This window comes from Columba livia, chromosome 1 (genome assembly GCF_036013475.1).
Source record: "Columba livia isolate bColLiv1 breed racing homer chromosome 1, bColLiv1.pat.W.v2, whole genome shotgun sequence".
NCBI classification, from domain to species: domain Eukaryota; kingdom Metazoa; phylum Chordata; class Aves; order Columbiformes; family Columbidae; genus Columba; species Columba livia.
The window spans coordinates 159380443-159405837 of record NC_088602.1 but is presented as its reverse complement, the minus strand read 5'-3'; the positions used below and the strand labels follow the sequence as shown (position 1 = coordinate 159405837).

At 36.6% G+C, this 25395-nt stretch overlaps 1 protein-coding gene across 4 annotated transcripts in view; it reads right to left on the bottom strand.

The window, feature by feature from the left end:
- The window catches only part of SYT1 (synaptotagmin 1), a 358558-nt gene that overhangs the window by 224921 nt on the left and 108242 nt on the right, over positions 1–25395 (bottom strand). For 3 of the 4 annotated variants that reach the window (XM_065041224.1, XM_065041211.1, XM_065041212.1), the window contains one exon: positions 5824–5885. The exons of the other annotated variant lie outside the window; for it this stretch is intronic. The gene's annotated coding sequence lies outside the window, so the exon portion shown is untranslated. The remainder of the gene's footprint in view (positions 1–5823; positions 5886–25395) is intronic. 4 annotated transcript variants of the gene reach the window in all.

The following is a 25395-nucleotide window of genomic DNA, read 5'->3' as shown; positions in this document are numbered from 1 at the left end:
ATACTTAATTTTGAATTTTGTATTTTCAAAATTATTTATTGCTAGAAAAATTCTACATTGCCCATTTTCATGCACTTCAGATATCTATATAAACAAAGCAGATCAACATCATGAAATATATTTTTATGTGCTATCTTTGATAATGACTTTGCAAAACATTTTTGTTTACATAAGAAAGTGAGTAACAGAATATCCTATTCTCTTTGCATTTTCAGAGATAAATGTTGTTATTATACCAGTAACTTAAAGATATGACTGCAAACAGGTCTAAGATGCATCTTTTCTCACTTCTGAATAAACTTATTTGAATGAGTTTCATTCACATGAGAAAAGCTGTCAAAATGTGATGTTTATGACGGCTATATGTCTTCAAAATAAGATTTATAGTGCAAAACTTTGAACGAAGGAAACAAAGAAAGTCATCACTGAAGAACTAACTTATACTTGTAGAGAATTCAAAAGTGCCACATAGTGTACCTTCTCTGTCACCAACTCCATACACCTTAACCTGCATGTATGTAATCACTCGTATTAATTATTTTTTGAGTTAACCTTCATATACCATAAACGTGAAACAGCGGAGTTGACAAGAAAGTCTGTCTTCTTAGTTCCTAATCGAAGTCACTGCAAGACTGACAGAGCACGGACAGAACTGGCTATCTCCAATTCTGTAAGGAAATGTGGGCTGGAATTTACCTACCAGGAAGCTAATCCAGCAGCCTTTAAAAGAGGATTGTGCAAAGAGATCAAGAATTACAAACAAAAGGTAAACACTGATTAAAGCTTGCTCTCCCAAAAAAAAGAACACCAAACTGCCCCCAAAAAGCAGATGTCTATTCATTTTGTTTGACTGTACTTAGAGATAGGACTACAACAGCAGCTACCGACGTCAGCAAAGCTGCATTATGATGACACAGTATAAGTCTTACTGAGAGATTTTAATCACAAATATTAAATGCAGTCAGTAACTAAAAAGTAAAAAAAAAAATCAAAACAAATTATCAGCCTCCCCATTCAGAACCACAGATAACATAGAGCCATAATAAAAACTACAGGAGAAACGGAAATTTGACATTGGAACATCTTTGACATGTGGATCATAGATGCAGTTCATTACAGTAGCTTCGTGGAAGTTGCCTCAGTACTTGTGTAAAACTGCTGCCATGTGTATACACAGTATGACTTAATGCAAAAAAAAAAACAAAAAACATCTGTTTAAAATGGGAACTTGATATTACCCTGAAACAGCCTGATTTAAAATCAAATCCAATTTGATATTCACTGTAATGCTTAAAAATAGCAAATTACAATACAGGAAAACAGTATGTAAGACAAGAAAACAAGCACACATTAACCCTACTGACTGAAGCTGGCTTGTGAAATTTCAAGGAGTAAATCAACCTAACCAATATTTTGCTTTTGAAACCAAATGGGCAAAGGTGGTTAAAGTCTACAGCAGCAGCATCACTCAGGCATTTGGCTCCTACACTTAAAAAGGGTGCTCATTTCTTTTACTGTTTTTTGGTGGACAAAGAAGCAGTTGTTAAATACACTTGCATTTCAGAATAAATATATATGATAACATTGAAAAGTGGAAAATGCAACACAGATTTACAGTGCAAATCTTCCAAGTAATACAGAAAATATCCACCAATAATTTATTGAAACCATTAAATGGCTTAAACAGTTAAATTCCTAGCTGAGAAAAATATGATTACATGACTTCTGGGGCACTTGGAAAACACATCATTTGAAAATGTGCCTCGAAAAGTATGTGTTTACCAACTGAAGAAAAAGCTGAGAAGCTGCAGCAGATAAATTAAATAGTAGAGAGTAATCAATCACGGTGCTAAAATGATAGATGACAACTAAACTGAAGCCCCAGGGAAGTACAAACACAGCCATTTTGCAAAATTAGGTTGCATAACTAGCATACCTCAAAGCAGTACAGAATCTAAATCCGTGTCAGAGATCTCACATTAAAAAATGCAAAGCTGTGTCTGTAACACAAGATCGATAAAAAAAAGAAATATGAGGTTTTGAGTCACAGAATTTTGTAAGCATATGAGTCACAGAGAATATACTACTCGGAATAGTCACAACACGATAAACAAAACAGAGACAAAATAAAAAACCTTACACTGTGCAAATGTTGCCATATAATTTAGCAGAAGATCATACATCCACTGTGGGAGACAAAAAAAAAAAAAAAAAGAAACTTGGAACTAATTTAGTAATTTAGGGGAAGACCTCATTAAAGAATTCAGGTAGTATGAACACTCAAATGAACTATTTTACCCAAGCCTGCAGTATACGCACATGAATTTTAATGGGCAATGACAAAACCTGGGAGCACAGGGAATAAGGGCGCTTCCATGCTGCTTCTAGATTACTATATTACAATGAAAGATTGAAATCGTAATGTAAGGGAAGATTATTGTGATTAGTAGAGAACATTCAGAAACCACAGGCTCATTTCTTTTTGAAGGCTCATAAATTCAACTTTTACAAAACTGACCCTTCCAAAACCACGGAACCCTTCATTTAGCTGCTTCATCTCTGGTACATTACAGGCCTCTAGATACAATATGGTAAATAGTAAAATATAAAACACAGTAGCTTTTGAAACATATATTAGGGTAAACAACAATAATATTGTCTGCTCATGAGCTAATGGTAAGTCTAACATGAGTTTTCTTCTACATATAATGGAGTCAAACTGCCTGTACAATAATTTTCAGCAGGCCAAGCCTCCTCTCATCTGCTCACAGGGGAGGGGGGCTTGGCCTTCCTCCTCCTGTATTAGCGCTTTGTTTGTGCAGTCTCTAATTTTATGTCACATTTCCTGAACTTGTCTTTATGAAACGTGAATAATGAAAAAACTATTATTAACCAGCAGTCACCAAAGATGTCAATTATTTGATAAACCAAAGCATGTGGCAGATGAATGATTGCTGCTGAATATGTGAGGATGACAGGAACCTTTTTTGGAACACATATTGCAAGATTTTTTTCCCTCCTCCACAAAGGATGACTGCGATTTTTTGCAATATCAAAGCCAAATGACAATGGCGTTTGCATTTAAAACAAAGATGAGAACAATTAAAACTGACCAAATATAGTATATATTATGACTTTTATTTTCTCCTTTTCGTAAGAAGAACAATATTAATTTTATCTTCTTCCTATATCTGGAATCCAACATTTTTGCCTCTTAGCACTGGATATTTTAAATTTTAGCTTTTCATTTAGGTTGAGAAAAATAAATATTTTAAAACAAAGATCCACAATTTGTCAGTCCCAGTGTTAGACAAATGACTTGTTGCTTGGTGTATGTATAACATACGGTTCACAAGGGTGTTTTAAGCAGGCCCAAAGGTAGCATACATGAACTTCCCTACAGGGCTGAATGTATAGCCTGATGGAGCTGGTAACATTGCTTCTCACTGATGATGGATGAGAGATAAATGTAATTTTATTTCTGTTTTATTATTCTAATTTCCCATGTATATTCCTAGGAGAGTGTTAAATAAATTACACATTACAAATGTTAAATAACCACCGTACAGTTTCATTTCTGCAATTATATATTCATTGTTAGATCATTTGTAGTTTATAATCATAATACCATGACTGATAAAATTAACTGATGGATACTATGAAAAGGTTCTGTCAACCTATTCTGCCAGGAGGAGAGAGCGAATTTGTATGTGATGGAGTACCAGTCCAATAAGAGTTGATTAATTTTTTCTCACTATACACAGATAAATCCACACTACTGAAAAAGCTGCCTCCGAGTTCTGACCACTTGACACAGAAATACAAGTGAGGAGAAAAGCTTTGAGCATCTGCAGTAGTGAAATTTACTGTCTACAAACAGGTCTATAACATCTCCTTTATTTTTTGCATAGCTACATCAGTTGCATTACACAAATGGCTTGAATTGCTAATATATATGCACGTAACTATCAGTCAGCTGCTGCCAAAACTTAAGATCCAGGGGAAAAGCATAATTGATTTAGTTAGATAACAGCTCCCAAAAGTTCCACCATATCTTTCCACATATTAAATAAAAATTGCAGGATCTGACCCATATTGCAATCTGTTGCAACCCTTCATAACTTCCTTAGAAAGAGGTATATAGCATTATTCAGTGTATTATTACCCAACAATGCCAATAATGCTTTTGGTCTGCAGAGTATCTATTTCATATTAGAAGAAGCAAGCTCAAAATTTGCCAAAGATCTGGAACATTCCACAAGGCAGCTCTGCCAAGAGCCAGAAGAGATGGCCCTGTGTGGGAGATGTGAGGAGAAACTGTGAAGCTGGACCAGATTAGCTATGTAGGTACAAGACTGGAAAGATAAAAGGTGAAGAGAGGTATGATAGCACATAAGGAATATAAACCACAAGTTGAGAGGGAAGAAGAGAAAATTGAAGGAAACTATGAATGACAGAAGAAGCAATGGAAAGTTAAGAGGAACAGAAAGATTAGGTGAGTTTTGAGAAGTTTTTTATAAAGATGTTTTTTTTTTTCCCTAATGACCTTCTGGAACATGTGCATGATTTGGTATATGTCTGAAAAATGCCTACTGGTAGCACAGTTCAGTACACTGTATAAATAACCATACAGATTTTCAAACAAGCATTACGTTGCCCTCAGCTTCAGCAAAATGTCACACATTTCCTTTCATGCCATTTGATTAAGCATGATGTTAAAACTAATAATTGAACTTGGTTACCCAGAGAGATACTGGGTATTTTTTAGCTTTTGAGGTTTACATATATTATTTTCCACAAAAGAGTTTTCTTTTTACTGCTTGCCAAAAAATATTCAAGATTTATTTCTATCCAAAATGAGTCTGTTCCATATGCCAGTTTGACTAAATAAGAGATTTCGTATATGACAATAAAATTCCTTCAATTCTACTGTATGACATACTGTCAAGTGTGTATTCTATAAGCAGAATGGTTCTGAAGAGCACATATTCTCTCTACATTACTTACTGTCCACAATCTTCTGCCATAAAGAAGCAGGCTCTATTAGGTCTATATCTCAGAGGATATTAATACCCAGTAATGCAATACATTCATATACCTTGCTGCATTTCCCATGGAATATTACTTAGGACTGGCAATAAAAGTAGGGTCTGTATCATAACTGGTATCACAACCAGTGCTACACCAGCAGCCTGAGATTTTTTCCAAAGGACAACATCAATAACATCATCCACAACACAACCACGGCTCATTTTCTTGCCTTAGCAAGTAGTCTTAATTTCTCAATGTTTTATAAAGCCGTAGTTATTAGAGACCAGTGCAGCCATGCATTGTGACTGGTCATACTGTACAGTGAACAACACGGCTCTGACCATGGCAGTTCAGAACAATTAATCAGTGATTAAGTGGTTAACACAAACCCATAAAACCTGTGTCCTGACCCAACAAGATCTGACTACACTGACTCAAATCTACGTGTTTTTCTGCAAAATCTCAGGTGTGAGCAAACATTAGTTTAATACTATTTTTAGCTTTGTACCTTCTAGTATTACAATTCACTTTTACTGAGAAGAAAAAGGCAATATTTTCAGTAAGGGTAGTGATGAAGACACATTGGGTGGATTATCTGGGCCTCTTACCTAAGATGATTATAGGATTAATAAAAGTCTCCCCCTGTGAAATGAAACTGAGTTGGATAAAAGGCAGAAATGCTCACTGCATTAATTTCTTACACATGTTAAAAGAACTGTGAATAAGAAAAAAAATACAAAAATGGAAGTACAAATAGCATTCAGCTTCAGAGTATACAATCCGGTCACTTACTGTTCACAATACAGACTGTGTGCTTAACTCGCTTCTCTTTGTTTATTCAGGACTCCACGTTTCTGTAACAAAAACAAACACATGCATTTATCATCCATATAAAATAAATCACCTAGTTTCATTTGTGCCATAGAAGTTTGCTATTTTCATATTTAGTTTTGGTTTACTCCAAGATTTAAAGCCTTGGGTTTTTGTGAAATTGTCCAGAAGAGAAAATCCATATCAATCCTTTTACTTAAAAAACAAAGTTTCCAGTGGTAGGTACTACAATAGCAGCAGAGATGGAAAATCCACAGGTTCAGGGCACAAATCTCTTTTGAAACCTCTTACTAAATTCTAGGCATCTGAATCACATTTGGGCACCTGCAGCTCTCCCCAACTCAGGGAAGGTGAAAGGCTTTCCCACCTGTGAGTCTGGCAATCCTCTGCTCAAAATTAAATTCTCGTGCTGTATTAGATCTTGCCTGGATTAACCCATTAGACTGAAGAGTTAAAGAAGAAACAACATGTACCTGCAACAACAGCCACAGCCTTCCCCACCACTTCTGGAGAGGGACAAGCTCCAGAGGGGTGTTTCATGCCTTACTCCCATTGTTTCATGCAGACAATTAGCATAATAAGCACTGATCACAGCACACCAGCTGCTTAGCCTTTCTTGGGCAGTTTACAGGCATCACAGCAGAGGTGATTTGAAGGCAGGATTTGAAGGAACACAGCGAACTGGCTTTGCAGATTTTCACTATAAACAATTTTCATTAATAACGGTTGCATGAGAGAAGGGAGAAAATTGGGACTGATGGGCAATAAGGGTTGCAATAAGGGCAACACCGACATGAAAGAGCAGGCAGGATCAAGCTGTGAAGGCACTTAAAATGCAAAGACGACCAATTCTGATGGAGTTAAAAAAATGAGCCAAACGCACAGTTACCAAGATAGGTAAATGTATTTTTAATTTTCCATCAACTTTGTCAAAGAAAAATGAAACTGTCATTACCTAAAGTTGTCAAGCTATATCACATCGACCCTTACTCTGGTCTTTAAAAAAGTCAAATCATGATTCCATCCAGCATCTCACTCTAAATTAACTAGATTAACTAGATTAACATTAATCTTTCATGACCCAAGTAAGGGATTCAGAACATAACCAATTAAAAATATCTATTTTCCCCTTCTTCTTTAGTAAAAAAATAATATTGCTTTCTGTATAGTTCCGTCAATATCTATGATATCCCAGAAATCACTTGCATGTCAGTCTACTGAAGAAACATGTTAGGCAACAAGTAACAGGTGTTAAGCTGAGGGCTATATGGTCCATGAGTCCAAAGCACACAATATTACTTTGTTACTAAGTTTAAAAAATTTTGAACTGTATGGATTAGCTCTTCTATCCAACAGCCGATTTTGTTATGTCCTAGACATTAGTGAGGAGTTGTGGAGCACTCAAACAATGCAAAGTTAGCTGAAAATGATATAAATTCCTTATATCAAAAGAGTTTAGAGTAATTCAGATGCTGGTGTAAAACAGGGCTGCGGGATCAACTCACTTCTTTCCCAAAGTCTGTAATACATCTGACAATAGTCTTATCAGGCCTTACATAGCTTGGTGCTCCTTAATAGCTGTATGAAATGTCCTGGTACAGGCCATGACAGGGCTAATCTGAACTACTGTACTCAAATACCTCTTGAAGGGGTTCAATGAAACCTTTGCTTCTCCTTGTCATACCAGCCCTCCTAAACTGAGGAATTTGAAATTCAGACGTACTCCAAAACAGGTTTAAATTAAAAGCTCTAATCCCAACCTTCTCCCAGCATTCAGAGCCAGGGTTTTGTTTCAGCTCCCTGTGTACATCTTGCATTTGAAGAGAGGTAGCTGCAAGTGCCTTAGAGAAATGAACACAGAGAGTCACACCTGCTCTGCGGTGCCCTGTCTCAATCTTCCCCTGTTTCTCTAAGCTGTCTGTGTCACGCTGTGTCATATTATTACTGAGCCTTTCAGAAGATTAACTATTTCCTTCTGCTGCGAAGACAGAAAATGGAAAGACAGATGTTTACTTGAGTATTAATAGGAAATAACTGAACAAAAATACAGGTTATGTGCTAGAATAGAGAAGCAAATTTGAGTGAAACCACAAGTAAGTGTGCTACTTCAATGAATACAAGCAGAGACAGCCCGCCTGCTCCACTGAAGTTGATAGACTGAGTTTCCAAAACATATCGGAAGTATAATGGAGGCCTGGAATAAATAAGTAAAACCCAATCAATAAAAATCAACAGTAATCAAGGAGACTTGCACTCTTCGCAAGGATTTGCAGAACTAAAATCGGTAGAGAGAAATAAAAAGGAGAGATTTGCATTTCTAGAGAAAGATCAAAAAAATTGCCAGAGACATTCAACTGTGTTTCTATCACTTACTATTAAACACAGGCTATTTTTTATGAGATGTGTTGGAAGATTAATTCATTCACCCTTGGTTATGGACTCCTATGGGTCTTCAGTGCAGGAGATTCCCTGCAGTGACAACTATATTTCCAGAGCTACAAATAGCATCTGTCATGCCGCTAGTATCTTCCAAGGCTCCGTTTTCGTTTCAATAATATTTGCAAGGGAAGACTTTTCCTAATAAAACCATTGGAAATATCAACAGAAACACATTTTGATATGCCTCAATACATCTCGTAATATCCCTTTGAAGCATAATCTATATTTTACAAATGGTACCAACAGAAGATACTTTAGGGCATGTAATTTTAGGGTAAGTAATCATGTAAATGATCTGCAACTTCAGTTATTCATAAAGATATGCAAAAGCAATAAAAACAAAGGCTTTTCTTAGTTATTTCTAAGCTCTCTGTTCTCAGTTACCTTGAGTGGTAAGCAATTATGGAAATAATACCATTAAGCTGGAGTAGAAGGACTGGACCTCTAAAACAAACGAAGTTCGGTCAGCCACACTGAATTTAGGAATATACATGCATAGCTTTGCTCATGAAACAATACCCAGCTCCACTGCAAGGAAGGGATTCTTCGTAGATTTTCTCAGGACACTCTAGTTTAAGTCACACAGATACAGAGTAGAAATTAAGTGGAAAAATTAAGCCCCATCTATTACAAGTTTCACTATTCATTGCGAACTGTAATACAAAAAACAAAAGGGAAGTTGCATGGTAATTAAAGATTTCTCAAGATCTCTTAGGCCATCTGCAGTTTCTTTATTCTGTTACCATTTTTACAGGCAGGAAGAACCATATGATCTTTTACAAACCCCATGAAGAAACAATTTTTGTCTCTTTAGGATTATGGGCTAAACACTCAGTAGTAGAGCATATGGCTGCTATTTGAATATTTTTCTCTCTCTTTCAAACTTTGAGGAATAAATTTGCAAACTGAATCTCTATACTCTGGAGTAATGATGAACTACTAATACATCATCATCATGGTTTAGTGACACTTAAAGGGCACAACTGGACAGCATTCTTGTTATGAAGAACTAAAAGCTCTGGAAAGTAGTTTCAGGACAATTTTGCTTTTGACAGAGCTGAATCTTAGCTTAGGTTTGCTGAGGAGTTCATTGATCATCTTTCAAACTTGAGGACATCCCTTTACATAGCATATCTTGGAAGTTTAGAACAAATCATTTTGAAATTCTGTGTGGCAAAATGAGCAAATAATGAGAAAAAAAAAGAGAAAAAATCAGCTGGTGTTTGGCCTACTGAATTGAGCAGCGCAGCCTCAGAACCTAACTCAGTAATGTCAGAAATGAAAATGGGAATTTCAAATTTTATTCTCTGCTTTAGAATTATTTATAAGAGAGAAAATCAGATTAATTGAAAGTGGAAGTTATACAGTGTTATGAATAGACTGACATCCTGTAAAACATAGAACTGACATCTGGGAAAATGAGGCTAGCATTCGATTATGAAGTTTAAATTAGCTAATAACCAGTACAGAGTCTGGATAATTTCTAGTTGCATAATGTGCAACAAATTAAATGTATTTTGAAAAAAATGGAGTTGTGGGCATTTATTAATTGCTTCACATATTAAAACAGAAATTGTCATACATTATGAACTTTACAGTCCTTAATCATATGCATATTCTAATGTTTTATGGGCTTAATTTGCTCAGCGTAAACTTTTTACTGTGAGTAACATTGATTTTGTTGAAGCCTCAAATAAGTCACAGAACAGATCTGAGGATTAGTTTAGAAGGGATTTAAAGCACACACTGTGAATCCCTATACAGCCGCCACTTAAAACACTACCCATTCAGGCCCAGATGGATTGCTATGGCAACAGAATCCCAAATACCAGGTTTGTAACTAACAAAAATGTAAATTATTGATGAACTCAGAGTTGTCTCTCTTGGACACCCTCCTATTCAAATACCAAACCGTATGGTTAGAGTACAGAGAAAAGGTTGATATGCAATTTCCCCAGCCCAGTGAGCACTAATCCCAAAGGATTTCATTAAATCTTTTGGCTTAAATTTTTATTCTTGGAACAGCAGTCAGCAAGCAGGGATTACATTAAAACAGGCACTATTGAGGTCATTAACGACAGAATTCAGGCCTGTAATATAACAAAACTGAAACTAATTTTAAATACATCTCCACAAAAAAACACCTAAATAGCACTTCTCTAAGTTACCATATATTAGATGACAGAATTCTTCCCCTCTCACCTATCGCCCTGCCTCCTTGCCAGTAAGAAACGATGGAGAACAGTAAAGAAGAGTAAAAAACAATATTATTTGACAAGGAGGTACACATATCATGGACGAGGTGACCGTGCACAAAGTGAGTTGCAGAACAGTGAATGAAAGAAGGCTCAGTAGTCTTTGATATTCTGTAAATCAAAATCCAATAAAAAGTGCTCTAGCAAATAAGCAAACTAGGAAAAAAAAAAAAGTATTTATTGCCATCTTCATTGCGAATTTCATGAAAAGTCTGGTAAGGGAAAAAATAGTAGTAGGAAAGCTAAGCACTTCTATGTACCCCCTTTTCTGGAAAGCCTCTCAGACTGTACACAGAATGGGATTAACACAGTGAGTGCCACACAAAAACGTATGCACCGGCTCTCATATTTTGGACTGCAACAGTTTAGGGGGTTTTAAAGCAACCTAAGGCTTTAAAAAAATAAAACTCAGATGTGTGCCTGCCATTAGGTGTCAGTGTACAGTGACAAGAAAGGGCAAACTTCTGCCTGTAAGAACTTGTTACCAGATCTTATGTCCTCTCAAAACTAGGTGGAAAAACCAGGACAGAAAGTAAGTTCATGGAAATGGATAAGTATCTATGCATGATGCTGGTTTTCCTAAGGGAAAGGAAAACAATTATTGAAAGAGGAAATGAAAGAGGAAAAAAATAAACGAGGACAAAGAGACTTTTTTAAGTCAAAGGAAAAATTTAGAGCAACAGATTGAAAAATAAAAGATACTGGTTATACATATACTTCCTGGTGGGGCAGGAGAAATTCTCCCATCCTCATTCATACACATTGGCATTTATTCAGAACAGTTTGTAAAGACAAAGTACCTATATAGGGGAGCAGCCAACAATTTAGCAGAATACACATTCTGTCACTGTGGGCACTACTGGTAAAACCAGTATTTAGAATCTGCTTCCTTTGCCCATTCAGACTGTGGCTCAGCCATCCCAACCCTGTGACCTATGTGGTTATTCAAACACAATTTTCAGCTCTAGGGATTTCTCAACTTAGTGAAGGACTCTGCTTACTGCAGAATTTGTCCCTGGAAGTACTTTTTACAATACTGGCAATGAAGCTGCTTTTTTTGGCCTCTGTTCACTCGTATTTAGTTACCTACTGCCTAATGTTCAAAGATGCTGCTCAACCATGGCTTCCTCAAAATTTCTTAGCAGACTAAAGATCCAAGGGTTTCAGTTCTATGAAGGCTCTATGGTCCTTTTCCCATAGGAAACTGCTAGTCTTTTCTTGCTATAATTCCACACCTCCATCTGACATACTGTGTTTCTGCTACACACAATTCATACACTGGCTAAGGAGCAGCTACTAACTCTCAGTAGGTGCTAGCTGCTCCTCAAGGCCCTTTGCATCTCTCTCCCAGCTGCATGATGCTTCTCACATTCTCAGCTTCTGTTTCTCCTACCAGCACGGCACAGAATATGCCTTGCTGCCCTCCTTGGTTCTTAGTCCTGGTGGATTCAGACCTCCCGTTGCTCATCAACAGCCTTTTCCAGCTTTGTCCTCGCACTTGGCTTGATGTTGAAAGAGCCATCCACTCTGATATTTCAATCAGCCACACTTAGGTCAGTATTGTAACTTCATGATCAATAAACAATCATATGAATCAGTGGGCACTGAAAGATTCTCTTTTCATGGAAGAAAACCTATTAATGGTGACAATACAGTCAGTGACAATAGTCACAAACCAGTATATGAATCAACTCAAGCCTATGTTCCTGTTACAAGTCTTGGCTATATGCAGGAATGCCAAAGGATTATCAGATTTCAACCAGCACTAGCATTCCACACAGTTTCTAACCAGGACAATAAATGGCTCTTCCTCTACTAACACCCATTTCACAGTGAACTACTGGAGTCCTGCTGTATAAACAGGATATCAGATGCTCCAGAGATGTGGATGTACACCAAACGTGACTTAGACTCACAGGAAATCTTTGCATATGACAGACCATTAAAGTAGATAAATTGAATGTGTTCACACTATATAGGGACACTTCAACCACTTTGCTGCATCTGCCATATAGTAATTGTGGAGACTCTCCAGGAGGAATCTTCACAGTGCATAGCTTGCCATTCCTGCTTTCTGATTGCTGGGTATGTCTCACCAATTTTCTTAGAAAATAGTAGATTTTTCAAACTTTACATGAAGCCTACATTTTTCCATTTGCAAATATGAAATCATGAGAATACTACTAACATTTAATAGTCATAAAAACCCCTAAAAACTTTATACATCAGAGGGTAACTTCATTTTCCTGACTGAAAATTTTCAAGGCTTCATTGGAAACAACCAGCACTCCTGACACAGCATTTCATCAAATTTAATTTCAATTATTTTCAGGCTCTCTTAGACAAAAAGATAAAGAGCGAGCATTATTTTCTGAGTCATTTAAGAAAAAAGAAATCCTGTCCTTCATGAGTTGCTTCATAACACTATGTAGATGAGATATCTTGGATTATATGAAAAGATAAGAATATAGTTCCTAGCAAAATTGGCTTCAAAACTCATATTTAGGTTGCTTGTTACAGCTATAGACCAAGATTTATTTAGAAGCACAGTGAAGGTTTTTAATCAGTCTCCCAAATCCTTCCTAGAAAGATAACATAGATCTTTACATTAATAGCTGGTGTATTTTATGGAACTAACACAAGACATCTAACTACAAACACCCCAAAGAAATTCAGTACTTTCAATGCACACTCAGCTGCATTCCAGTGTTTAGAGATTCAAAATCTAATTGCATTTACCACAGGACAAAAGAACCTGCTGCAACATCCACTGCAGGAAGTGATTATAGGTTACATAATTCTGCTGATCTTTTTGTTCTGGAAGTTTGGTGCAAGGGTTTTTAAATTTATTTCTCAATTCTGCTTTACAAAAATGCACGATTGTGGGCAAGCAATTCACCCGTAAAACCCGAGACCGAATACCAGCACCTTAGCAGATTAAGCAATGTAATCTATGGATGAGTTGTTCTAATAACGTTTCTGTATTACGCTAAGGAGACTTAGAGTGGCAACAACTTCAATATTTGCTAGCCACTTAAATGCATCCCTTCAAAGATAACTTTTTAGAGTAAGAGAAAATCGTAAACAGACTTATTCTGAGGTTCACCTAGATATGTACACTAAAAGATTTACCACTGGTATAATGTTATCCCACACTTTCTCTCACATACTGTATTTTTCATTCATGCTGCCATTTTTAATTCTCCTAAAGAAAATTATTAAAAAGAAATATGAAAGTCTGCCACGTCCAAATACAGACAAAACCAAATTACCGCCTACCTCTACCTCTTCCTTAACTCATCAATGAAGTAATGGCCTGCATTGTGCTTGGATTCCTGAAAAGCAGCAAAACAAATCCTATAAAAACAGGCACATGGATTTCTGAAGTTGCTATCCACGGTCTCTCACACTCGTTTTAATGTTGCTTGCTCTGCACCCACTTTGCAACATCTTTCGTTCTACACCAAGAGATCTCTGCTCCCTTTCACCCTTCTCTATCTGTCTGAGGGCTTCATATCCTAAGACCACTGTTTTTAATCTTCATGTGAAATTTCACTACTTTCATGGTCACAGTTGACTTTTTCATTCTGTCGAACCACATTTTAAACTAATAAGAGAATTAAACGTCATCAACTTAAATGAAGTTTTTTCTCTACAAGAAGAGATGATACATTGTACCTTTATGTGGCTAGCAGTAGCAAAGAAGGAAAAACTCAAAATTAATAACCAAACTAGAAAGCACTTATCTTTCATACTGGTACGAGAATTTATTAATAATAGGATCACTAAATAAGGTAAGCATACTTGAAGATTTAAAGATTGCTTTCCAGGTTGGTTCTCTGGTTCAGGTGCAGTACCTGTTGTCAGGGTTGGGGTAGCTACAGTGCTTGTCATGAGGGTGGGAGTAGCCGCAGTGCCTCTCTGTCTGTTTTCCCTCTCTTCTCCCTGAGGATGCTGCATAATATCGAGCACCATTTGGCAGATACTGGCTAAGGCCCAGCACAATGCAATAAATTGTGCCTCTTTGGAATAGCCACAGCATTTTCCTTTTAAATATTTTGTCACTTCATCAGGGTCCTGTAGTTTTTCAGGAGTGAAGCCCCAAAACATTGGAGATGACAAGATCTCTAGACACCTATCCATGTTTTCCCACGTGCCACGCCATCCATGACTATCCAGCCTCAGGGCAGATCTCTGGGTGGTATTCTTGAAAAACCTTTTGTAACCCTAAACAAGACCTGAAGCACATTCATGAGACACAGCAACAAGAGCATGCTGACTTCACCATCCCAAGGATGTTCAAAATTCTCAATAACTGTTGTGGATATCCTGAGGGAGAATGGGGAGGTGAAAAAGCAGGCAAAAGTATCCCTCCTTGTCTTCCCCATAGATTGGGTGTGACTACTAATAAAATCTGACATGGTGCCCAAGGTATGGACATGACAACAATGCTGCATACAAATACCAGCTTAAACTCATGGCCAGTGATGTTCTCATAAGTCAATATTACACAGGACGGTAAAATTATAATCTTGATTTGTCTCCCAGAGGTGATGAACAGCATCACAGGGAATACACAAAGAATGTAAGAATTTACATAACACAACCATGTGGAAAAAAAACCCCAACATTGTGACCAGATACTATTAATATAATAAACGCATACAATAAATATGTTTTAACACGCTCTGGTTGGATCTTTTGTTATCCCAACCCTTCAGGCCCCACACTGAGCACCAAAAATGACCATTGTGGTTTAGCCTCAGCCATCAGCTAAGTACCACACAGCTGCTTGCTCACTCTTCCTTGCTCCCAGGGGGACGGGGAAGAGAATAGAGGGGGGGGGGGGGAAGAATAACTCATGTGTTGGGATAAAAATAATTTAACAGGACAGCAAAGGAAGAGACAAACAACAATAATAAAAGAATACACAAAGTGGGGAACACAATGCAATCACTCACCAAATGGAAAACCAGTGCCCGACCTGCTCCTGAGAAGCAATTGTCCCTGCCTCTGGCAAGCTCCCCAGGTTTATACTGAGCATGACATCATATGGTATCAAATATCCCTTTGTCTAATTTCGGTCAGCTCTCCTGGCTGTGTCCCCTCCCAGCTTCCTGTGAATATTATATCAGCCGAACCCGGAAACACTTCCTTAATTAGTCAAAAAAACTTGCAATTGTTAAAATTTGCATTTTGATAAGTTATGGTTCTACAATACAAAATCTCAAGAAAAAAAAAAATAAAATTAATTAGCATCAAAATAACATGATTTGTGGAGATGTCCCTGAAAATCAGAGAACTCAACTGATCGGATTTTGTAAAACTGTTACATTCACATTTGTAACATTTGCTGCAGCCTATTTCTGACACTGTCAAGTGTCTTTCTTCTTCAGTACTGTCCAGAAAATTATATTTTTAGTGACTGTCGTTGTAGCAGACAGCAGTGTCTCCTGGAAGAGGCAGTATATAGTGCCATCACAGAACTAAAAATAAGACGTGCTAAGCAGTATCAGCAGTCCTCAAAAACAAGTAATCAGATGACCAGTCAGTAGATCTTCCATTTCTTCAGTGTTCTTCCTTTTGCCTAGACACAGAGGAGCAACAAATAAACCAAACGCAAAATAGTAGAGAGAAGCATTATCTGGGTCTAAAATACATGAATGCCAAGAGAAATGCAAAATGGAGTTTACTGTCAGTCTACAACTTCCTGAAGAAACATATCACCTAAATGACAACAGTGAACCTTGAGTGATGACAACAGCCTGTGAAAAGTACTAAGTGGGTATGTAAGTGGCCATGGTGGCAAATGTTACTTTCTCAGAAGCTGCAAAGCCAACTCAGCAGCAGCTGCGCAGTTCAGCAGAAATGTCTCAAAGCCTGAGATAAATTGTCATCAGCCTGGCCGGCTGTGCATGGGACAGAATTTAGTCATCAGAGCTCTCAACCAATTACCAGTGGTGTCTCAGTGTCGTGTGGCTAAGCCATGCTACTTTCTGTAGTAAATCGCACATAGTAACATACCACCTGGCCACCTTGGCTTCCTTCCCTAGTCAACAAATTGGTAGGGCTAGCATTTGAAGAAAATTTCATCTCCACGCTCATGGAAGCACAGTAAAAGTTTTAACCAGCCTACAGCTACTGGGATTTGGGACTAAATTCATAATTGTATAATATCATCTAGAAGTCTCATTCCAGTATCTTAAAACATTTCTTTACACAGTATGTGCACAGGCCTGACAAATGCATCTGGATTTGCAGTCCTACAGATGAAACTTTGAAGTATCATGACTTTTTTCATCTTGAAACTACAAGCAAAAACCTAGAGACTGCGGAATTCAGGCAGACCTTTTAATCACAGGTGTCACCCTGGGCCGCGACAGAAGAGCTTAACAGCCACTCCTTTCAGACTACATGCCAAGATATTATTACAAAAAGCAGGATAAAAGACAAGTGGTGGTTTTGCAAGTCTACATGAAAGGAAAAAAGGAAGCATCAAGTCCACATTCAGCAAATCTGATAGCCTAATCAAAAAGTAGCACATCAGACATTGCAAAGTGTTGAAGCACAGATGGCTAGGAATATTAAAAGAAGTAGTTATCATTATTGTTCCTTACATAGTTGAGGAAAGAAAAGACATCTTGATATTGTATTTGGCTATAAAATAAACTTCCTGAGCTAGATATTGCCAGAAGGAATCCAATGGAAGTGTCTATTTAGTGAAAATCAAATAATTACCTTGGAATTACCATCCTATGTGTCACATTTAATGTTAGCATCTCTGAATCAAGGAAAATTCAAGAAAGGTCTATTTGAAATCCCTAAAAAACCCATATGGCAAATATTTTAATTGGGCTACTTTTGCTAATGAAGCTAAGTATTCCACATAGCAATATTTCTCCCTCTTTGTAGAGCCAAATGTTAATGTAAACCACTCTTTAATTTAATCTTCCTATCCATCTTGAGGAAACCTGTTTAATTTTTGATTACTAGATTTTCTGTAATATAGCTTATGGAGACCAAACTTTAGCCACTTCATAAAAACCACTGATTTGCACTCAAATAGCACACTGGAGCAGTTTGAAGGGAAAAACCATTTGTTCTGTCTCAGCTGATGTATAGCGTAATTTTCTGAGATTCTTTCATAGCAATTTGCAAACACATTAGCTAAGACTATAAAACAAAAGCAATCTGTACTACCCATGGCCCAGAAGAGGCAGAAACAGAAAGTTAGAAAACATAACAAATGTCTGAATCATCTCGAGGCAGGGACGCACTCTACCTCAGCACAGAATATCATTATCCAAAATGTGCCTCATCTATTTTTCTAACTAACAAACCGAGCCTGGCTACTGAGCACCTGATACTGCAATATATCCTTAAACCAGGCTGTATTACACATTATGCTAGACTAATTCAGGGGAGCAACACTGTGATTAGGTTAGGAGACTTCTTCTAGTCCCTTTGTCCAGTTCCTACAGTTCCATCCTCAATTCTGTAGTCAGTCTAGCTCCAGAGGGGGATTTATTTCCCTTTCTTCTATATCAGACTGCTGTAACACTACAGATCTCACAGCAATCCCGACAGAGAGAAGCTGCTTAACAGTGAAACGCTGAAATTCTCTGCTGAATGATCCAATGCAAAATTTAGCACTAAACATGGTTTAAGATTATTTTTTTCTTAAACAAAGCAGATGTAAGGGAATACATTGCCAGTAGGAAGGTGCATGTAAATGTAGCTTTGGTAAACAGTCAGATGAGAGCATAACTTCATTCACGGCTAGGAAAGGACAACATAAGAAATATCGCTACGCAGAATGATTGTTTCAGCATCTCTCAGCATGGATTTTAAACAAATCAAGAAAACACCACATGATGTATTTAAAATTGCATTTCAGCATCTGGCAAAAAGGAAATCTCTCTTAAAGATCATCTAGTTCAAGGAAGCCCTTAATATGAGTTTCTGCAAAAAGAGAACTTGAAATTGCCTGTCAACAAATCAGCAGATGCCCTTTCTGAAGCTGACAGGTGCTTTTTGGCATTAATGTAATGACTGTAAATACTTCCTTGCACAGCATACAATCAATTGCTTTAATCAATTTCTACTATCACTTATGAAGTATGCAGACAATTTTCTAATCTATGCTTTGCAGTGACATTAAATATGCATGTTCAACATACTCTAGCAAAGCTGACTGTCAGTTTCTTTTCCCTTTGACAAAAATCAGTGTTTTGCCTATAAGGTTACAGTCTTGGCTCAAGAATAACTGAACTATGGGCTCTTAGTCAAAATTAATCCCCCTAGAACACAATAACAGTGTCAGCCTTCAGCAAAGCTCTGTGGCACATAGAGATTGTAGTATGCTATGTGGAATGTTGCTTTATGAACAGAACAAATGGGCAACTTGAAACAGGAACATTAGGGGTGTGTTCACACACATGGATAGATATCAATAAATCAAACACCTCTGTTAACTATTTTCTTAAAGCTCAGTCTGTACATCAGAAAATTAAAGACAGTAAGTCGCTCTAAGATTAGAAATCAGTAAGAGAAAAAATATAAAAGACCAAAGAAATCAAACGTCTCCTCCCCTGGCCCTGGTTCCATTTGCTCCTTCCTGATGTGCTTTCTCTCCTTCTTCTCTACTTTCTCCTTAAACTTTCTTTGCACCTAAACAGTTCCTTTGAGCATATGGGAAGAAACTTTGTTAAAGTACTTTCATACTGAATCTTGCAACAACCCTAAGAACACATAATAAAGAACCAGAAGTTACACTAACTGCAGAGCAATTCTTGCTTGACATGAAAGTCAGATCTACTATCTTGTAATTTACCCAGTGCTCCCTCCTAAATATGAGTTTGCAATGCGATATAACAACAAAACAGACCAATGTGATTTCTAGACTTTTAACTGCTATCTTCAATGCATATTCCACATCATATCCTTACCTTGGCCTGTTGAAAAACTACATCTGCTTTCATTTTTTGCTTTGTACACATGCATAGTAAACCATTTAAACAGATCACTGATAATGTTAGGAAAAGCAAAGAGAACCCTCCAAAGGCAGATTTTGAAGAAATGAGGCAGGCAGATAAGAAAAGAGAGAGTAGGAAGTATCTGAAAAATTGAAGTTTGTGCAGTATTTGGCACATGACCAGCACTGTAAGCAGGCATAACAGCATTGAATAGGGAAAGAAAGCACTGTGCGCACACCAAAAAAACCCTTCTTTCGCTCTAAAATATTTTAAGGGAAATAGTAAAATTCAAGTATGTGTGAAATTTAAAGCTTGACTAAGAAAAGCAAAATAAAGTAGGTAGCTGAAATCATCTCACATTAGTTTAAGTGAGGACTGGTTGAACTAAATTTTTATTTTATTGTTTCCACCTTTCCCCTCAGTGAATACCAAGCTATTATTGTGGAGGTAAGTGGAGTTGCTGGCGCTAATACAGGGTTAGAAGTCTAGAACTCTAGAGCTGTAATACTGGCTTGGTCTCTAACGTGCTCTGATACCATGTTTACATCACTGTTTGGTTTCCCTACTAATAACGCAAACACAATATCCAACTCATGAAGGAGCTTGAAGGATTACAGTCTGTAGTATTTTGAATAACACTGCCACTTATAAGGATCAGTACTTAAAATGATCAGACTATAGGACTGCATCTTAGCTTATGTCCATAAAAATGTTGACTTCGGCATGAGAGAATCAAGGCAACCCTGAGTGTTTTTAAAAATCTCACCTTTGCATTACTAACCTGTTTCCTATGGAGACTGAAATTTTGCACCTCTGGAACTTTGTATGATTTTCAGAATTAAATTACAGGACAGTCTGAGTTCTCCTTTGGCCCTAATGCCTTAAGATTGCTTTTATAATGCATTATAAAGAGAAAAATTTTTATTCCTCTATTCGCTTTTTTCACCATCTTGTTTTACAAAATTCTTTGCAGCTACAAGTGCCTCTCACTATTCATCTGTAGAGGGCTCACCACATTTGACTCTCCAGGCAAGGCCATATTACAAAGAAACAACATGTTTGATAATACATTTAACGTGGTTCACCAGCCACTACTATTAATACTACATTTATCCTACTAAATCCCAAAGTAATATCTCTTCACCAGCATAGGAATTATTCAACCAAAACGTAAATGGAGTGGTTTAAACAAAGATGAGGAAGTAGTGTATGGCCAAAGGACTGTAAGACTCTTACCAGTATTTTCTGTCAGTTGACAGTATTTGCTAGATTGCTCAAACATAATGAAGTGAATTCAGTAACAATTCTAAATTCTTTACTGTTCCATGTCGCACTCTCATAAAGATTTTTTTTTTGCTGTGTGTTATTTTTTTCCTTTTTCTAGTCACAGTTATTGTGTTACATAATTAAAATGCTATGATAAGGCATTTTTATGTATGGTAGCCCTAAATGAAAACATACTACCTTAGGTATAGGCACATATCTGTGTTTGCAGTGTGTGCGCCTTTGTCAAGCTGTATCCACTCACATATATATTCCCCCTTTCCTTACCCAGTGCCCCCAGAAAACCAAACTCCAACTCGGTTGCATTCCGCCATCCTGGATTTACTTGGGGATTACTTGCTACACCAAAAAATTACTGAATTAGGTCCATATATATGCTTATGACAGACATACATTATTTATATGATTAAAAGACGGAGGCAGAAATATTTACTTTTGGTAACACACCAGTAGGAGCATAAAACTGAAAGTGCAAATAAACAACGCATTGAAAAATTGTCATTTCTGAATATACAAAAAGGTATAGTGTTTAGAATATGTCATGCGACATTACCACCTAAAATATATATTGTTAAAGGATCACCCATATCTAAGATACAGGGCTATAGACTCTTGAATTACACAAGGGAAGAGGGAAGATGATCCCAATTTAGACACCTCCATGGCAGCAATTAGAGATTTATAGCATTCTGTGCAAAACCAGTGACGTCTTTGACACCCAGGCTGTGTGAAAACCTTCAGTTAGGTCAGTGTACCACTCTGAAATAACAACTGCAACAAATGCTATATAATTTATGGCGCAAGAATAATGAAGGAAGATGGTGTGATCCAGCCTGGATACGGCACACAGAGACTGAGTGAGAGACCTTATTTAACAAGGTTCTGGGTCTTTATTCCACCTGAATGCCTTCTGAAGTCTTAAGCACTGTAACTAAAATAGAGATTGAAAGATATTGTCATTGATAGTGATAATTACCTTGGCAGGAGGCAAAGGGTTGTGATACTGACAAGGGTTGTGATGCTGAACATCTCTTTTGGAAGTCTGCTAAGTATATTGATATTCTGTACCACAAGTCTGCTTATTAAAATCACTACTTACAATAGTTTTCCAAACATCAGTAGAAAACTTCATGTCTGAATTTTTGGATTTAACATAATAAATAAAAATCATAGCTTCCCATTTTTTCTGTTACAGTACCTAGAATGAAGTGGCTAACTCATTTCAAATAATGAAGAACCTAGAAAGAAATTAAATTATCAGCTGTCAGTTATTGCCTGTGCACCAAGAGTATATCCATGACACAATACTATGCAGAGAAACATGAGTCAGATCTGCTTGAATTTGGGTGCCATATAGCCTGTTTTTCTGCCTGAAGGTAACAGGTAGCCCTGCACTGGAGATGGCAGATGTTGGGATTTACCCTTGAATGAAGGTGGCCAAGGGCACTTACCATCTTAACATTAAAAGGGGAAGACAAAACAGAGTCAAGTTCAGCTAGGTCAAGAAAGTTGCAGGAAGGATTTCAACCTTTGTGGGCTCCAGGGATAGCACTGAGCTAGTTAGGCTGCTGGCCTTGGCTGGTCCTTAGTACTAAAGACTGATCTGGTCTAAAATTATTGGTAAAGCATCAAAAAAACCCCTTCTCCCTGGGAACCAAAGTAACAGGATTACTAAAAAAAAAAATAGAGGACCTGACATTTTTTGGCTGGGACAGCCTCATTCATCTTCCTGCTTAGTTCAACCTACCCTGTTTAAAGCAAAGTCAGACAATTCTGTGTAACTTAACAATTTCTTATGTAACCAACCCTGAGTACATCAGGCACTCCTTCCAGTTCTGTATCATCAGCAAACGTGCTGAGGGTACACTGTCCCTTCATCCAGGTCACTGATCCATACGTTCCTTTCCCTAGGTAATATTTCCCCTATGTTTTTTAAGGAGTTAATAAATGCAATGTTTGTTTAGTTGCCTTTTTGTTTGGCAGGTTAACTTCATTCACTGCTCAACTCTAAACATATACGCTTCCCCTCAGATCAAAAAATATCTATTTACTTTATATTTAGTCAGCTTAACATGACCAGAAGGCATTTTCCTGTGAGATGCCAAATTCCATAAACAATAGCTATAGTTGTAGAGAGATAAAGGCACTCAGGAAGATGCTTAAGCACAGACTCAACTACTTTCAGTAGTCTGGAAACCTCTGAGACTACTTCTGCACTTAAACATATGTTTGTATAACTGAACCAACGAACCAACTCATAGCCAAGTAGAAGAGAGGCATGATGGTGAAATTTGGTGGAAAAGGTCCAGATGCATTCTGACAATAAATCAACCACAAAATCACAGCATTTTAATTCTGCTTTGTTTTTCTACTCAGGGATGCTTACAGTTTTAATTTTTGATGGCTGCATGGTAATTTATTTCTGTACATGGACCAAGCATGCCCTGAGATAGATAATCTATCTCAAATATGATTATCTTGCACCATCAGACATAGTTTTCACACATGCCAAACACATTACCTCCTGCATGCTTTTGTCTAATCTTGAAATTAATTCCATTCCCATATGCCAGTAAAAGGTAAACAAACAAATGTTAAAATTCACATAATACTAACATGCAACAGAGACCAGATCATCTCCTGGATCTTCCTCACAGAGACTCTGAACACCCTGTTGTCCACCTTGTCAGTACTAGTTGAGTACCTTTTAGGCCTACCACATAGTTTCATTGTTAACTTTTGGCTACACTCCCTGATATCTCAGGTTGAACAAAATATCTTGACATTGTTTTTTAATGACTATATAGATGAAAAGAAGTGCTTTTTTCTCTCTCTTCAAAATGATGTTAAAATTGCAAGCAGAGACGCATCACAACTGGCATCTAATTCCAAAACCAAAAACGTTGTCAGAAGTTAAATTTTAAAATGTTCTGAAGCAATAATCTTGCTACTTTAGAGAAACAACAGTATCTTTTGAAAGAAAAATACTTAACTGGACTTTTCTTAAAAAGTCTTCGTGTTCCACTTTCTCAATCTAATTATAAAGAAAACCAGCTATATTTTTTTAATAAATATTACAGAGCAGATTCCAATTGTTTTGTGTTGTCCTTCACCTCTAAATTATCTCCATTCATCTACTTCTGTAATGATATATTACCTTATTTGAGAACTATCCATAGTTCTTTATCATTGAAATTAACATTGGCAAAAGAAAAGTATCTGATGTATTAATAAAAAAGTATTTAAGTTATAAAATACAAATAAATAATACAGGAGTACACATTTATATTTCAACCTTCTTATCTATCTTACATCTTCTTAGACAAGATGTATCTAATATCTTCTTACGCTTCAATTTGAATCTTGAAAGAAATAAATCTACCTGCCAATCCCTTCTTCATCTATAGATGAACTCTAGACAAGTAACCAAATTTTAAAAAAACGTATAAAAATACATTGCTAGTAAACACTTTTTAGCTCGCAAATGTTACCACTTCACATTTGTCATGATTTGGGAAAGAGATGAAAAGTTAAAATAATTTTTCTATTCTGGAACCAGAGATTCCAAATGTGAAAGAAATTCACCCTATAGCTGGAAAACCAATGAGAATATTAAAATTCATTTCAACCTTAGCAGGATCAGGTTTGGCAAATCAGTTCTTTTAGGGAAAGAAAAAAAAAAGAAAAAGGCTGCCTTTGCTCTCAGGTAATTTTTCATTCCCTTCTAAATAAAAAAGGACATTCAATAAAGAAAACTGTAAATATTCAAGTACATGAAAAGTAATTCAAATTACAAATGTTGATATCCAAAGGGGTCTTTCACTGAGCTGTGAAAAGTGATACCGAAAAAAAATATCTTTAATGATTTTAAAATTATTGCATTGAAACCCAGAACATTTATTAACTACAGAAGAATGTATTTAATATAAAATGACTATTTCATCCAATTCTTCCAGCATGCCTTTTCCTATACAATGAAAGTACATTTGTAATGCTGACACTGATTCCATATGATTTTTTTTAATTGAAGGTTTATAAAATCTATAGTTATTTGAAAGCAGACATCGTTTTAGACAATCTTATATGCTTTCATTCTCTAGCTACCTACTGCACCATTACTCTTAAAGCCTGAGGAATGTTTCACATTTAACCTATTACCTGATAAGTTCTTGGAAGTAAGGATTGTCTGTTTAGTTTGGGTTTTATGTTCTCCTTGTACAAACAAGGTTGCTTCATAATACAGAGTCTTAGTCACTGCCATAGCAGGAATACATTCTATGAGAATACATTCTATGAGTCCTCCTCATTGCTATCAATTGCCCAAAGAACTTTCATTTTCTTTAGATACTGAACCTTGCACATTATAAAATTTCCTGACAGAAAAACTAAAGATTTATGCTCTCCTTAGCTATTAATTTTCTTGATTTTTTAGAAATTTAAGTCTGTAAACATAGTGATAGGAAAAAAATTATTTTGTTTTTATTTAGCTAACTGGCTTTTTTTTTTTTTTTAAAAAAAAAAAAAGGCAGCTTGGAAAATGATTTCTTATTTAGATTTTGTTGAAAATAAATGCTTTTAGG